We start from the raw sequence: 17,328 nt of genomic DNA on the forward strand, positions 1-17,328 counted from the left end.
GTAAAAATCTCAGTTTATTACATTTTGCGTCGTAATTACATTTTGCATTTTTACGTACCACCAATGCAAGTGAAAAAATACTATTTCTAAGTTACTTTACTTACATGAAAGATCGACGCTGCTGAACTTAGTCAAATTCCCGTTTAAAGTTACATAACAAGTATATATGCCGTGTGACAAGGAAGTAGGATCTGTAAAAAGAACAAGAAACCATTGTACATGTTCATGAAAGCAGTACTTTTACAGTATTGTGTCATATTCTGAAGCTAATTCAGGCAGGTGTAAAAAAAACTTAAGTTACTCGTACATAAAGTTGTCTCAATAATTCAAATAAAGAGTGAATTAAAAAAATATAATTACTTATTTTTAATTCAATGTTTTTTATTGAATTATTTTTTGATAAAATGTATAATGATTTTTGCATCAGAATAAAATCTGAATCTACTCTTACGTGATATCAAGATGTCATTAAAAAATTATGAAAATGCTGGGAAATTGGGGAGGGTTTTACTCTTAGTTTCTCTTACTTTCATCAACTAATCTAATGACTGTCTTGTTTCCTTCGCATTCTGTGTCAGATGTCAACGAAATAAATTCCCACATGTACTTGGTGTTGTTCCCGCTTGGGTTACCAGGTGTACTTTTAGCTGGACTCGTAATGCTCAAATTTTTTTGCAGATACCATTCTACTTCGAACTTTAAAAAATCAGCGCCACTGAACCCGCATATTGTACAATTAATTCGAATTTCATTATACCAGTCGTGTGGTGGTGCACTACAAGTAGTGTGGACTGAAAATAAATATAGGAAATTCCCTTCATAATTCGCTATAAATAACAGGAAACTACTGCTAGTGCAACTATTATTTAATAGTCATCAGTAATTTCCCGGTTGATATGAATTATATTAGACGCCTTCGTCAAGATTTATCATCCAGCACCTAGGACAGGTCGCTTTTTTTAGTCAACCTCCTTCAAATTTAAGACTCTCCTTACCACGGTCAGTATTTGATTACGTTACCAAAATTTGATAACTCTAAAAATATGAGGTTGGGCCCCCTCCGACCCCCCCCCCTCCCCCGACCCCACCCTCTCTAGATCCGCGCATGATTTTCTTCTTCATTCCTTAAGAAAACAGATCAGAAGCAATATTATTGGCTCCTCCATCAATTAATCGTGTACTGACCGATATTACAATACTGGTATTCAACGTACTATGAATCATTAAAATATATAACATGTATATGAATTTAAAAAACAAAGAAATGTCTTTCTTTCTTTGTTTATACGTGGATTAAAAGTTCCAAATAATACAGAAAAAAATTAAGGATTTTTCTTCCAATGTTGCAACTGTTCTTTCCCATATTTAACGGGTTACAACTGTTCATATCAACAAAGAAAGCAGTTTATTATATGATTGAATAATTCCTATCTCTCTGATTGGCTGAGATCCAACAATGTTAGAAAAATACTACGTTATATTGACCTGCACGTGACCTTCCAGGTCAATATAAGGAATTATTCATTCGACATTGGACCAAAAATAGATATGGCAATTCCAAATTGATGCAAATAGTTTTGGAAAGTTATTTCACTTGCATCTGACTTCCACTTTTATGAACATAGCATTAAGGCACATAGATTCTTGGGTGAGGGTGTGGGGGGGGGGGTTGCAGGAGGCTTGCCCCTCTCCCTACCTTTTGAGAATGTAAAGTTTTAATTTAAATTTTAAGGATTAAAACATTCAATGAAAGCTCCCCTCCCCTCTTTTATGGACCTTTACATCCAACCAAATAAAATTTTGAGTTGGGAGAATTCTTTTCCTTTTTTTTTTTTGCAGGGGGGGGGGGGGGGAGCTAGTCAAAGATTTGTTTTCAGGTAAGTTGTCATTTTTTTTTCTTTTAATGCCCCCCTTTTCAAAATCAATCCTATATATATGCCTGACATTTATTTTTTCTACATTGCACCTAGACTAAAATTAAAAATTCCAAAATGATACAATTGGTTGTTTTTAACCCCGTTTTTCTCATTATGTTCGGCTAGTACTTAAGTAGATGTGAACAAGTAAGATGGCATGGATTGCTAAATGAGTGTGTGTCATTCAATCATTGAATCATATAATAAAACAATTATTGCTGTTTTTTCGGTCAATACGATGATTTAGCCACCTTCGAAGTACAACATTCACCTCGCCCTTCGGGCTCGGTGAATATTGTACTTCTCAGGTGTCTAAATCATCGTATTGACCTCAAAAACCAGCAATAATTGTATAGTATTGTTTGAATAATACTATTAATAATTATAATACGCCGTACATCTATACTGAAGCAGTATATATTATTCATTACCTGAAAATGTGCTATCTGTTGATGTTTGGTAAATCCAGAAAAGGAAGGATAGGAGAAATATAAATTCACATCTCATGGTTATAAATCTGGGTTTATGAATAGCTTTAATCAACACATGTCCCTTTAGTTGCTTGAGTTTTATGTCAAAGAACAAACTTCCCTGTGTGATTCGGAAATTGGGCCTTAGTCGACGGGATTTGATAGGTACTAACATATTCGAAAATAAAGTACACAGTCATGCCCGTCTTAAAATCTTCATATTTCATCTACATGTCTCGAAAAACGCTTTCGAATTATGCACAGAAAATAATATTGTTTTGTGTCCTTAATTCTTATGATCGGAACTGATGTAGCATTTGTAATTAGGTTATATTACTCCAACGAGAAAGTTAGAATGACTCTTGATTTCACACTTTTGTCGAGGAATGAGAGAGAGTCTGTCCCAAAAACTTGTATACTTCAAAAAACTGCAAATGGATTTCAACTGAATTTTAGCAAGGTCATGTCTCGGAACTAATTTATTTTGAAGATCTGGTTGATCATGCAGGAGTAAACTTAAGTTATATTTAGAGTACGAGTTTCCTACTGTATCGGAGATACAGGGCGGGGCTTAAGGCGAGAGCGATAGCTCGAGCCGGGCCCCGCCCTGTATCTCCGATACAATAGGAAACGAGTATTCTAAATGACTTGTGACATGACCTTTCTTATGACCTCGCTAATTTACATGTGTATTTGGGTATATATCTCTAAACCAATCAGATGATTTTACAGAAAGATGATTTAGTAACCCATTTTAAGCAATCGCAACTGAAATACCGAGTGAGGTGGACGTGCAGGTATCTATCAATTTAAATAATTATAATTATGAGATGCATTATATAATGTGTTTTCCCAAAATTTTATTTTTATTTGATTGCGTAGGTTTTTTTCCTTTCTATTTAGCTCTTGCTGACTTTTTTTTTTATATCTAAGCTACAAATTTAGTGCAAAACATTTTGATACATAAGAATCATATATGGGAATGTATTTGAAGCAAAAATGTTTCGGGGAGGTTCACTGGTTATATTCTAAAAGAAATGTCCAACAATGTCATCGACCGGTCGTCATACATGTGTATGCAAAATTCTTGGCTCCAAATTGAAATAAACAGATGTAAGAAAGGGGGCATATTACCTTCATGTTTCAGTGAAACAAAATGTAGAGGAACCAAAGGCAAATCCAGCACTCATTCGCGCGCGTGCCCCCCCCCCCCCTTTCGAGTTGTTTTTTTTTTTTTTTTAATTTTGGCTTTCGTAAATTATGTTTGCTAAACTTGTATACACTTTTAATTTATCAACACAAAACGATCACGCACATACAGTGTCAGGCCTGATTATGAATCTACCCCCCACGAAACCCCCGATTTTCCAGTCTGGACATTTTTTTTTCCGGAAGAAAACCATTTGTGAACTGCCCCCACTCACTCCTTTCTAAAATTTTTGAATCCGCCACTTGTAACTTTACGTTGTAAAATTCTGTTCTTAATTCATCTCAAATTTTGAATAAATACTAATAGCGCTATCATGCGATTTGATTGATTCTTATGTCTATATCATTAAGATACGGATTCAGTTTTCCGTCATTGCTAAAAATAAACCGTACTGTATCGTTGATATTTTGCAGATACAGTACAGTTTCTGCTCATTTGCATAAGAAACGCCCACTAAAAGTGTTCTGTATCGCAGTTATTGTACGGCTGACTTCAAAGGAAAACTCGCCGGGTCATGTCACAATGGATTTTAATGAAGGGTTAAAAGAAATTTGTGTCTGGGGTGTAGAAATTTTTGGTAGCTGCATATTTATTGATAGATTTTGTTAATTGATTGATTGATTGTATATTGTTTTACGTCCCATTCGAGAATTTTTCACTCATATAGAGACGTCACCATATACCGGTGAAGGGCTTCAAATTTTGACCTTTACTCGGCACTCAGGGCCAGTGAGGGATCTTTATCGTGCCAACGCCTGCCGTGACACGGGGCCTCGGTTTTTAAGGTCTCATCCGAAGGACCCGCAACTTTCACTTCAAAGTGTCGAGCGCATGGCGAAGGAACAGTTGCTACCTATTTTTTATCGACTTGGGTCTGTCGCGGCCGAAATTCGAACTCACGACCTCTCGATCACGGAGGGAGCGCTCTACCGACTGAGCTACCGTGAACGGTTAGATTTTGTTAAGGATACGCATACCATTTCCTTTTTTTAATCTGGATATGCTGATTATTTTAGTTGCATGGGTCAAACATCACATTTTAGAAAAAATATTAATAAATGAATAAATAAAATAATAAAATAAAATAATTAAAAAGAATAATAGTGTATACTTCAAAGATTCTGCAGTTAACACAGGGTTTTGTGTTCTTTTTCGGTAGCTTCTGTCATTTTCATATCTTATCTAATTTTGCTTCTATTAATTTTTCATAGAATTCGGTCAATTTGGAACCGAATTTAAATATCAAATTGATTTAAACTGTGATACAATATTTTCCCCCTTACTGCATCAATTATTTATGCTAGCTCTCCCTACGTATCGGGCTAGCTCTCCGTTCAAGAGCGTAGCTTTTTGTAGAGGCTACGCTGTTGAACGCACCCCAGATGTCTCTGTTCCGAGAGAAATCTAAAAAGTGTTGACACAAGAAGGGCAATATTCATATCAAATCTATGTAATTGAGTACACGTCATTAACATGTCCTTCTGGTTGTTAAATATCATGGAACACCAGAGCACCTTAAAAGAATCAAATTATAAAGTTAAGTATCGTGGAACACAATTTCTTCTCCAAAACAGTTTATTGCATATACATGTACATATAAAAAATGTTCTCCAGGTGCCATGGAGGAGTGAGCATCCCCTGCCGACCGGTCACACCCGCCGTGTGTTCCTTGTCATGATCGGGGAAAAAAAGCAAAAATGCGTAGACAGTTCAGTTTATAAATAATGGCCTAAGAATTAGTATGAAAAACGTCAGTCAGCATTTGACTCAATGATAAGTTGTATGTGCTGACAAGGTCATTGTATCGACCATAAAACTTGCAAAATGATGATTTCAAACGTTTGTAAGGATCAAATTGGTCAATGGACATAATAATACATATGATATGTAATAAAGATGTTTACATCTGTCTAAAGCATCTGTGTTTGAAAACTTTTACTTTACAATCAAGGCACATACAACGAAAGTAAGATATGTATGCCCTAACGTATCACAAACGAATACAAGTATATGTTTAAAAAGTATTGAGAAATGAATTCTTATATGGATTGAACAACAATTGAATAAGGATACATAATTGAATAAATACTATCAATTATACACATCCTCATTTTTCCTTTATAAAGACATCCAGCACTTGAAATGATAATATAGCACCTTTCGAATTCCAACATCATTGGGTGGGTAAGTCAACCAAGTTTTTCTTGTTTTGCGATGACATACATACGGAAGAATCTTTACAAAATAAAAAAAAAATAAGATGATTATCTGTTTATTTTATGTGAAATAATCTTTACAAAATCAAAAAGTAAAAATAACCATTTGTTTATTTCAGTTGGAAACCGAACAATAATAATAGTGACTATTTGTTCAACAGTTGGTGCTTTTATACTAATTATGCTGGGTAGTGTGACCAGGAAAAGGTAACTTTTGCCATCAGAGTAAAGCATAATATTTTTATGAATATTTTTATGTTTATTGAAAATATCCTTTTCTATTATCATATGTCACTTTTAAATATTTTGATATTCCGAACAATCAAATTGAATTTGAATTACCAAACCTGTACTGGATTTCTAAACTACATAAAATTCCTTACAAACAAAGATACATAGCTAGTTTCGGTACACGTTCTACCAAGCCTCTTTCTTTATTCCTCACCAAAATATTAACAGTAGTACTAGTGAATGGAAAACTTCGGAGGTACTGTAAAACAACATATTCGAGACGTGATTTAATCAGATCTTAATACTTAAAAACTACAAGGAAATTTTAGAATATTTGAAATCAAAATTTTTTTACAAATTCCAAATAAAATCGTACGTCTTTCAACATTTTATACAACCGTTCCCCACGAAAAATTAAAGTCCAGGCTTTTTGACATCATATACAGCTATTTTGTTTCAATAAAAATGAAGATCGAATTTTACATACCTTGTCATTGGTCATTTGGAAAATTATTTTGTTAAACGATACTGCTTGTACATAAAAGTACTCCGAAGTTGATATTAAAAAGAAGCTTAAGTTTCTAATTGACAATCTCTGAAGCTTTTGGAGATCATCTCCCACCAATCTGTTGGAATTACCATGGGTACTAATTGCGCCCCGTTATTAGCAGCCCTATTTTTGTATTCATATGAAGAATTTATGCAGAATTTATTCAAAAACTTCTATATAAAAAGAAGTCTCTTGTTTTAGTCTTCAATTCGACATTTAAATATATTTATGACGTTTTATCAATTCAAATATTCATTTTCATACCTACGTTGTGTAATGGTTTCGGCCTGGGTAGCTCAGTCGGTAGAGCACCTGACTAGTGATACAGGGATCCCGGGTTCGATTCCCGCTCCAGCCATACATTTTCTCCTTTCCTGTTACAGATTTGGTGCCGCTGACCACCCCTAGACTTGCAGGTAAAAGTCCTGCCTGGCGCTAATAAGAACTTGGGTTGTGTCTTCGAGGGCAAAGACAATTTAAGGAGGGAGGAATGTCATGGTTTGGGCCGTGGATATCGTCCTGGGTAGCTTAGTAGGTAGAGCGCCTAACTAGTGATACAGGGATCGCGGGTTCGATTCCCGCTCCAACCATACATTTTCCCCTTTCCTGTTACAGATTTGGTGCTGTTGACCACCCCTGGACTTGCAGGTGAAAGTCCTGTCAGGGGCTAATAAGAACTTGGGTTGTGTCTTCGAGGAAGAAGACAATTTAAGGAGGGAGGACTGTAATGGTTTGGGCCATGGATATCGGTCTGGGTAGAGCACCTGACTAGTGATACAGGGGTCCCGCGTTCGATTCCCGGTTCAGTCATACATTTTCTCCTTTCCTGTTACAGTTGATTTGATATATTCCTTTGATGTCGAAATAAAAGACACCATAGAGACTGACACAGCTGTTTCATATTTGGATATTTTACTAGGAAATATCATTCATGGCAAACTAACAACAAAACTTTATGATAAACGTGTTGACTTCAATTTTTTCTATCGTCAACTTCCCTTATTTATGTAGCAATATACCATTAATACCTGTATATGGAGCTTATGCCTCCCATTTGATTCGATACACATGAGCATGTTCTACATACGAACAATTTTTAAAACGAGGCAAAGTATTGCCATTTTAAGTTGATGATACAAGGATATCAACAGTTTCGTTTAAAGTCAACATTTTGCAAATTCTATGGTCGAAACAATGACCTTGTAAGCAAAAACAATCTATTGTTAAGTCGAATGTTGACTGACGTTTTTCATACAAATTGTTACGCCATTGTTTTCATACTAAATTGTCTGCTAATTAATTTTTCCGTGTGTGTGTCCAATCATGACAAGGAGTACACAGCGTATGTGACCGGTAGACAAGGGATACTCACTCCATATCACTTGATCCCACCTCTGATGTTTTTAGAGGTCAACATTATGTACTATTATATGATTATATAAATTGAATAATTTTGTAAGCATATGATAGGAAAGAATAGATATCTATTTTGATTTTTAAGATATAATTTTATGAGCTGATAAAAATCTAAATGATAAATAAAAGTACAATTAATTGAAGTATTAAAACTGTAAATATTGTTAGTTTTCTGTTACAAAGGCTTCTCATTTCATCCAATAAATATCAGCTTTAAAGTGTGTTTTTTTTTAAAAAATCATTTTGACGATGTAAGTGTCCGAATGTCTTAAGACGCAATGAATTCTAATCATTACATGCATAATTATTATTTTTTTTAATTTTAGTTGGAACCAAATATTGAAATAAAATTATTTTATATAGTGATTTCCTTTTGTATAAAGAATAAATCTGAATTATCTAAAAAAAACATGTTCACAATAACATTTAAGGAGGTTGGATCCTAATATCAAAAGACTTAAGAATTTTTTGTCAAGTATATTTTTAGTATCTACATACATAGCTTAATTAAAAACCAATGCAAAAAATTGGGGTCAATACACTTCCAATATTTATTATGCAAATGGATCATTAGAATGAGACATAAATATCAGTTGGATGGAAGCATTACAATGAGCAATTCAGGGTGTATAAAGTGGGGGCATGAGCACCCTTAGTCGAATTGTACATTGTCAGCCAAATCCACATACTAGTCAGATTTCAGCCAGCAGCAACCTTACCTATCAGGATGTCACTTCTCTTAAGGGGCTAGACAAGGAGGTTTTTGAGCAATTTCGGCCTCCAGCAGACCAATAATAAAAGGGCATAGGAATTTAAGACCACATTTGTTTACCAGCTGGGGTAGATAGGATCCCCAGTTTTTATATAACTAAATATCTAACAAGACAACCTACTATTTTGCTTGATAGTTTATCAAAAAGATTCAGTTTAAATAAGATGGGGTCAAAGACATGTAGTTTTTCAGTTTTTCAGATGTTCTGCGTAGGCACATTGGTTCAGTGAAAATTATAAAGGAAGTCAAAGGGGGTCAGGCTATTGGTCCATTTTCGAAGCCGTGTCCATTTCACATAATCATGAACTTCTCTAATCGCACCTGTACCTTAATTGAGTGGTGGACTGATGATTATATATTTATTGTCCTCTCACTCCTGCTATTTGTCTATTTGCTAAATTATTTATAATCTATTTGCTATAATTTCTATATTTGTCACAATTTGATGAGAATTCATACTAGTTAATTTAAAATATAATTCGGGACAAGCACAAAACATTTCATTGTACAAAATAATTCTGTATGCAGTCTGCATGGAAAAAATAGGAATCCGAACACAACAGAACTGTAAATGCTTCAAAAGAGAAAAAATTGATCATTTTCTTCTGAAAAAGCCTTCCATCATAATATAGTTTCTCACTTAATAATTTTTTTATATAGAATTTATTCGTGGTTTTTTGATTGAATATAGTTTAATTGGTATTGTAGAATCCATTTATTGTCAGAACTAAAATATGATGCAGAGTACACGTACTATTGCGAACTAAAAAGTTAGCAACTGCAACGCCCTCACTGTTTTCTACTACACACTGGTAACTTCCACCATATCCTGGTTCTGCTTTATGTAATTGTAATATTCTGTTGTTTCCAAACAACTGAATAACAAAATCTGCAAAAGTACAATAGTTGAGCCCAATCAATCCCAAACCTCTTCAATATGACCATACTGTAATTGAAGTTAGAGCAAATACATATTTATTTAGATTGACTGAATTGTGCCTGCTGTATTCATAACAATATGACTGCAGCAAGCTGTCATTATAGGTTAACATGGATTGATTCGACGAATATTTGATTTTCCAATATAACTATAATTAATTTGAATTGAGAGAACTATATAAACACGATTTCCCTTTTCAATATTAGTATGAATTTTAAATGAAAGTTATTTTTTGACATTTAGTCTAATTTATATATAATCAGTTTTGAAGCAACAAATCCCCAAAAGTGTTTTATGTCCCCGAAATTAATACATTATCAGCTGTTAAGTGTACTTCATATGAGTTTATTAGCATCAATATAACGTATATACATAAAACAACCTTGTTATTTGCTCAAACAGAGTGGGATAAGATTTTTAAAATAAATGTTTATGTATTTCTTTTTTAATTGATGAAATGGATTAGAACAGAAAAATGTTTTCGATAGATAATTTATGAAAAAAGTAGAAAAGGCGAAAACGCCTCGTAAGGTCTGTAATTTCAGGTATTGTAATTAGTAGAATCAAATGAATATATGTGTACCAAACCTTTTTCATTATTGAAAGAAAAGTAAACCTATATACTGTAGGTCACTTAATATTCGCGACATCTTTTTTCGCGAATAAAATTTTTTCGCGAATTCTTCTTATTGTTATATATACGAGGGGTGATAAAAAAGTTCGGGAACTATCTCCGTATTTACAAAACAAGAATTCAGATCAAAATGAAATTTGGCACACATATAGGCATATACATGTTCTATAAATAGCAGATATGTAATGCTTTGCTCCATGTTTGTGACGTCACAATGTGAAAATGACGTCAATACGTAAGTGACTTGTGACAAAAAATGATTGAATCAGTCGTACTCGAGCAAAGAACGGCTGTAAAGTTTAACGTGTATCTTGGAAATTCCTTTGCAGTAGCATATAATAATTTGTATAAGGTTTATGAAGATAAAAGATTTGCCAGAAGGTCAATCATTAATTGGATTGATTGTTTTAGTGAAGGAAAGGAGATGGCTATAAATGATGTTTGTTCAGTGAAAGCAAGCTGGGGAAGAGACGTGTCCTTAGTTGAGCAATTTGTTATGAAAGATCGCCAAGTTACAGTTAGAAAAATGTTTGATTGATTGATTGATTGTATGTTGTTTTACGTCCCATTCGAGAATTTTTCACTCATATAGAGACGTCACCATATACCGGTGAAGGGCTCCAAATTTTGACCTTTTCTCGGCACTCAGGGCCATTGAGCAGTGAGGGATCTTTATCGTGCCAACGCCTATGGTGACACGGGGCCTCGGTTTTTAAGGTCTCATCCGAAGGACCCGCAACTTTCACTTCAAAGTGCCGAGCGCATGGCGAAGGAACAGTTGATACCCATTTTTTATCGACTTAGGTCAGTCGCGGCCGAGATTCGAACTCACGACCTCCCAATCACGGAGCGAGCGCGAAAAATATTTGAATATCTTAACAATAATATAATTAAAAAATTCCTAGAGTATCGTTTACTTTAGACTTTAAACATATAAGATATGATAAAAAGAAGGCGCCCATACTTTATCCACATTGGATAAACGACGCTCCAAAGACAGAGGACTCGGGTTGTGATGGTCATCGTGCTCATTCTGGGAAAGGCTATCCTTATCCACCCATCTTATTACCGAGATTATGCCATTTCTGACAAATGGACTGTTCTTGTTTTAAAAAATAACTTGCATGATAAGAAATATAAGACGCGGAAAAATCTTTTAGCTTCTGTGAACAGAACGCTACGGAGCATGTCACGTGACCACCTGTATCACGTGATTCGCGAATGGGCAGAACGGTGGCAGATGTGCATTTAAATCGGAGAGGAGACCACGATAAAAATAATGAACACTGAATCCTTATTTCATTTTCTTTTATGGAAGTAATTCAATTAGTTTGCGAACTTTTTGATCAACCCTCGTAATCTTTACTAATAAAAATATATGCGAGAATGATATTCTCGCGAGGAAATCGTCTCGAGTAATTATGCGAAAATAAAATTCTCTTGAATAAAAAGTGATTTACAGTATAGATCACCTTAATATAATCAGAGCTACCTTGGTATGAGTTAATAACTTTGCCGTTTTTCATCCATTTGGTCACTCCTGGATTTGCTTCCCCTGGCGCAGAAACAGCATTGCATGTTAAGATTATTACTTGACTAGAAGAATTTTCTACAATCTTGGTCAAGAAACGTCTATTGTTTTCGACAAATTTAGGAGGGGCTTAAAATAACGAAAAAGTAGAAATTAATTTCCAGTTCTTATTCGTGGTCGATCCTTAAAAAAATCTTTCTAACGTTTTTCATTCAAAATGTCTTTTACTCACAAGTAACATTAAGAAATGGATTCTGGGAAATGTTGCCATCGGCTATACATTGATATTCACCCTCATCATCAAAGGTTACATTCTTTATCTGTAGTTGTCTCCCATTCTCTGTAATGTTGTATCTATGATTTATTTCTATGTAAGAACCATTTTTGTTTTTCCATTTTATAACAGGAACTGAGCTGGAAAATAAAATTAAAGTTCAATAAAGCTTTGAAAGCATTTTGCGTTATGTTTTTAAAGATGAGACTTTATTTTTATTTGAAAGCAGTTCTTATCTTTAAGAAGAAGCTCACCTTCCAGAGAAAATACACCTCAGTATACCGTATTGACCAGCAACTGCCTTATATCTACTTTTATATACTGCTCGAATGGGGACAGTTTCAATTCTTGCATCTGATTCTAAATTAAAGTTATTTTTAGATATTCAAACAGTATTACATATGAGAATGCAGTGTATTATTAGTACTTCACTACTTCAGGAATTCCCCATTTGACTTAAAATTTAGCTGAAAATTTCAATAGTTTATAGATTAAGACTAATTTTTAATATTTATTTTTTTTTTTCGTTCTTCTTGTTCCAGAAAACAAAGATTTGGATATCTGAACTCCATCTTCAAAATCAAAGGTAAAGATTATTATGCATACCAAGCACTAATATATATTCAGTAAATTTGCAAAACACTGGACGAAGCTTGAAAAATCGTGGGATTTTTTTTTTTGTATTTTGTTAACACTTGAATAAAGTCAAATTGTACCTATGAATCTTCAAGTCTAATTATAAACTAATACATCATAAAACTGAACCAAAAAGGATTTCATAATTTGGAACATATGTGTTTGTTTCTGTTCAATTTACCATGAATTTGAAGTTTTATTGAACCTCCCTTGACAAATGTCTTTGTGCGTTCATTCCAGATTCCACAACCATATGTTCTGTTGCCATCAGATTTACTTACGCTTAGAAAATGAAGGTTCCCTGTAAAAATGACATTATGTTTTTGTCTAGTGAGCTTTTCTAGATATTATTTTTAGTTATTAAAAGCTCTATTGAAATACAGTGAAAACTTTGATGACGATCTCGTTTATGAAAGTTTTTCATGTAAATTTTGCATTACCTCCACTAAGTAAATTCTTAAAAAGTTATATTTAGCTTCTTTTCGTACGCAATGATATACTATCAATTAAAATTTTGTTACCCGATCCATCCACAGCTGTTTTATCTTCCATATATACAGTATTTGAAGTCCCAATTCCATATTTCCATTCTATATGACACTCATTTCTTGGTTCACATCTAGGTTTATCCTGACAATTTAGCTGGCAATGTTGTTTTTTCTTCACAAGTTTGTGTTAATGTCTTTGTAGGAAATTTATTAAGAACTACAAATATATTTTAATATATTTTAAGAGAAAAAATCAAAAGGTAAATATTGCAATGATAAGACAAGAGAACTAACATATATTTGCTTTCGAAAATCAAAAGTTCATATGTGTCAGAGACAATGTCCATCTCAATAAAGGTAATACTGTAAAATCACTTATATTCGTAAGGTTTAATTTTAATGAAAAAAAAAATATTGGTTCCTGGAGATTTAATTTCATGTTTGGAATTTACAAATGATACTTTGGTAGAAATTATAGCATTTCGTGGAGGACATGAATACCAGAGTCTCTTCATACAGTAAGACAGCAAAAATTAATCCTCCACGGAAATTAGCAAATTACAGTACATATAGGAATACACACCAAACCTTCTCCTGAAATAACGTAGATTTATGTATTTTGTACATATAAATTTGACTCTTTTGAGTATTTTCCAGGACGTTTTATATAAAGAAATTATATACTTACCCGCTTCAGAGATCTTGACAAACAAGGACACGGAGGTTCCGTATTCATTTTCCGCCAAACAATAGAAAATCCCAAAATCGCCTTCTGTGAGATTTTGAAAGACAATTTCGCCATTCTTCTTGTTTACAGCAATGCGCCCATTGCTGTTGAATTTCATGTCATTTTTAGACCAATAATACCTAGAAAACATGTCCAACCGATAGAATTGCATAAAGCATTTACATATTGCTTCCTATTTTACATTATAGAGTACAGCTGAGATGATATTGACTACACTGATGCATTGGACTGTAATTCATTTTCATTGTCACCAAAGGAGACATGGTTAAACATACTTACGTGATCTCACCGTTGTGAGCACTACAGACTCTGACGTTATTTCAGGAGGAAGTTTAAATGGGTATATTCCTATTGGTAAGAAACAAAATTAACTTTGGACTTTTCTAATTAATTTTTCAGATATTAAAAATTAATATAAAAAATTAAATTGAATTATAGAATAATGAGAAAAATTCAATTGTAGAATTCATAATAGTATGCTTAAGTAAAATACATTACCGTAAATATAAAAAAGAATGCTGCCAAGGACGAAATATTTCATCACGCGTAATTCCTATTAACATATATATTCAATATGCTTTTAATTGGTATAGATTTAACTCCGACACAACGTATACGGACCAGAGAACAAAATCCAAGTGTGCAATTCGGAAAACTATGCATCATCGTGTAGATTGTTTCTCAAGCGAGATTATTTTGATTCATAGTTTCCTTTTAGGGCTTTTATTTCAGGATATGCGCTTTCCTCGTTGGAATGTCTCTTTATAAAGCATATTTAATCAACGTTTAATATACTCATCAAAATGATATTCTAATCAATATATACGTTTCTCAGATATTTCTGCAGGAATGCTAAATTTGAAATATAAGTAAAACTTGTGTATTGTAATCTAAATAATTTGAAACAATTGCCACATCGATATAAGTCAAAAACTATTAAAATAATTTAAGTTCAAATTTCATTTCAAACACTTCTTTGACTTCATTAATCTTTTTTGCGTTTTTCAGATTTTTTTTTTGTCAAATGGCACAATACAGAATAAGTTCCAAACGGTATCAACATATTATATATTTGAAGGCTGATAAAAAAAGACAGGGAGACTGTATGACATAAGAATACAGTTCCTGAAAGTAAATGTAAAACAATTATGCAATAAACCAGAAATCTCTGACGAGACTATAGCTTTACTGGTGTGTATTTATAATAAAGAAAGATGTATGTTAGTATAATCTACTTGTATAAAAAGTTTAATCAGGCCAAAACTGTAGGGGAGAAGGTTTGTAAGGAATCCATAATTTTCTATTTTTAGTAACCATAGCAACCTTTTGCCGAAATCCAACAGCGAAAAAGGAAAATAGGTATCTTAGTATAGTCCACTTATATTATGTGCAAAGTCTTATTGAAATTGAATCAAAACTATAGGAGGAAAAAGTGTTCTGAAAGAATTTTCATGAAATCCCTATTTTTAGTAACGTTGGAAAAATCGTTTATCAAAATCAAAATCAATAAACAGGATAAGGACCAACATTAATTGGACCAAAATTATACATGTAGAAGCAGTTGTGTTTTGAAAGCGATAAAAAGAAATTTCTTTTTTAATAACCATGGCAACACCATTTGTCGAAATCCAAAACATATAGTTAAACAGAATTTTAGTATTGTCTGCTTGTGTACCAAATTTTACTGAAATTAGACCAAAACCGTAGGAGCAGTAGTGTTTTGAAAGCAATTCAAATAGATTTTCATTTTTTTGTTATCATGTCAACCCCATTCGTTGAAATCAAAACCTATATACAGAATAATGTATCGTAGTATAGTTTACCTGTGTACCAAGTCTTATTGAAATCGGACCAAAACTGTAGGAGGAGAAGCGTTTTGAAAAAAATGTTCACGGACAGATGGACGGACAGAAAGACAGATGGATGGACGACGGTTCTTCTGGTCTCTGACCAATGGAGCTAAAAATAAGCCTCCGAGTATGTTACTAGTACCTAACATGTATTAATTTTTCAAAATAGGTTACCTCTCCATAACAGTAGATTTTTTTTATAAGCTTCTGAAACCTATAATTTTCTGAAACTTAATACTTTCAGGATTTGAACAAAAGGATGATGTGCCAAACGTAGTTTGACAAAAAATAAGTATCCGAATTTTACACCAATTTTTGCAAATACTTAGTCTTTGATATAGTTGTACCTTCATGGAATTCTATTTTTACCGAAAATAAAAAGAGCATATGTAAATATATAACTTAATTTCAGGTAGGAGTAGACTGTTTACATCCAATTCCTATTCCTTTTTAGCCCCGCCAAACTTTACAAAGCTCTTAAAATACAAGAGCCCAACTAGGTTCATATCTCTCTCTCGGTTGGTCATTGCATTTTATCAAAAATCTACCTATATGTGACAGGAGAAAATTGTACCTAATTGCGCTCAATTCATGTGAATAAAAACATTCAAAAATCAAATGGAACCCTGCTGTTTTTGGTCTTTTTGTTTGTTGTTTAATGTCCTTCTCGAGGATTTTTCACTCATATGGAGACGCCACCACTTGCCGGTGGAGAGCTGCAAATTTTGACCTACGCAGCTATAGGATAAGGCTGTCCGATAAATATCACAGTGTACCAGCCGTTGTTACTTCTCTGAACTACCAAGATATGACGTCAAGATAGAATTTGACGTCAAGTCACTGGAAACATGACATGTAGATTTTATTACGACGTTGATGTTTAAATCAGGTGTCTGAATTGTTGGCTAAAGTTTCTATGTGCTGTTATGATGGTGATTATTGCAATACAGTATCCTTATTCCTTTCTCTTTAATTTCTGATAATGTACGTATTCAAACAATAACAAAAAATGAATATGAAACGCTCCTCCTTACACGTCCGTAGACAGAGTTAGAATTTATAAATCATGCATATATTAGACTGGCACAATGAAATATATGGAGATAACGAACAGTATTCAAGCTCAAAAGTCCATTAAACAATACAAAATAGGAGCAGAGCAAACACGGACCTCCAAACATCAGAGGTGGGATCAGGTGCCATGGAGGAGTGAGCATCCCCTGCCGACCGGTCACACCCGCCGTGTGCTCCTTGTCATGATCGGGAAATAACGGAAAAATCCGCCGACAATTCAGTGTGTAAATAATGGCCTAACAATTAGTATGAAAAACGTCAGTCAGCATTTGACTCAATGATAAATTGTATTTGCTGACAAGGTCATTGTATCGACCATAGAACTTACGAAATGATGACTTTAAACGAGACAGCTGATATTCTTGTTTCATC

General features: G+C 33.7%; 1 protein-coding gene across 1 annotated transcript in view; it reads right to left on the minus strand.

The window, feature by feature from the left end:
* Window positions 1–17,328, minus strand: part of LOC133186507 (contactin-1-like) — a 79,452-nt gene that overhangs the window by 18,419 nt on the left and 43,705 nt on the right. The gene's annotated exons all lie outside the window — the stretch shown is intronic.

The sequence above is a fragment of the Saccostrea echinata genome, unplaced genomic scaffold (assembly GCF_033153115.1).
Source record: "Saccostrea echinata isolate AGI-Se365-2 ecotype Australia unplaced genomic scaffold, CSIRO_AGI_Sech_v1 ptg000001l, whole genome shotgun sequence".
In the NCBI taxonomy this organism is placed as follows: Eukaryota; Metazoa; Mollusca; class Bivalvia; order Ostreida; family Ostreidae; genus Saccostrea; species Saccostrea echinata.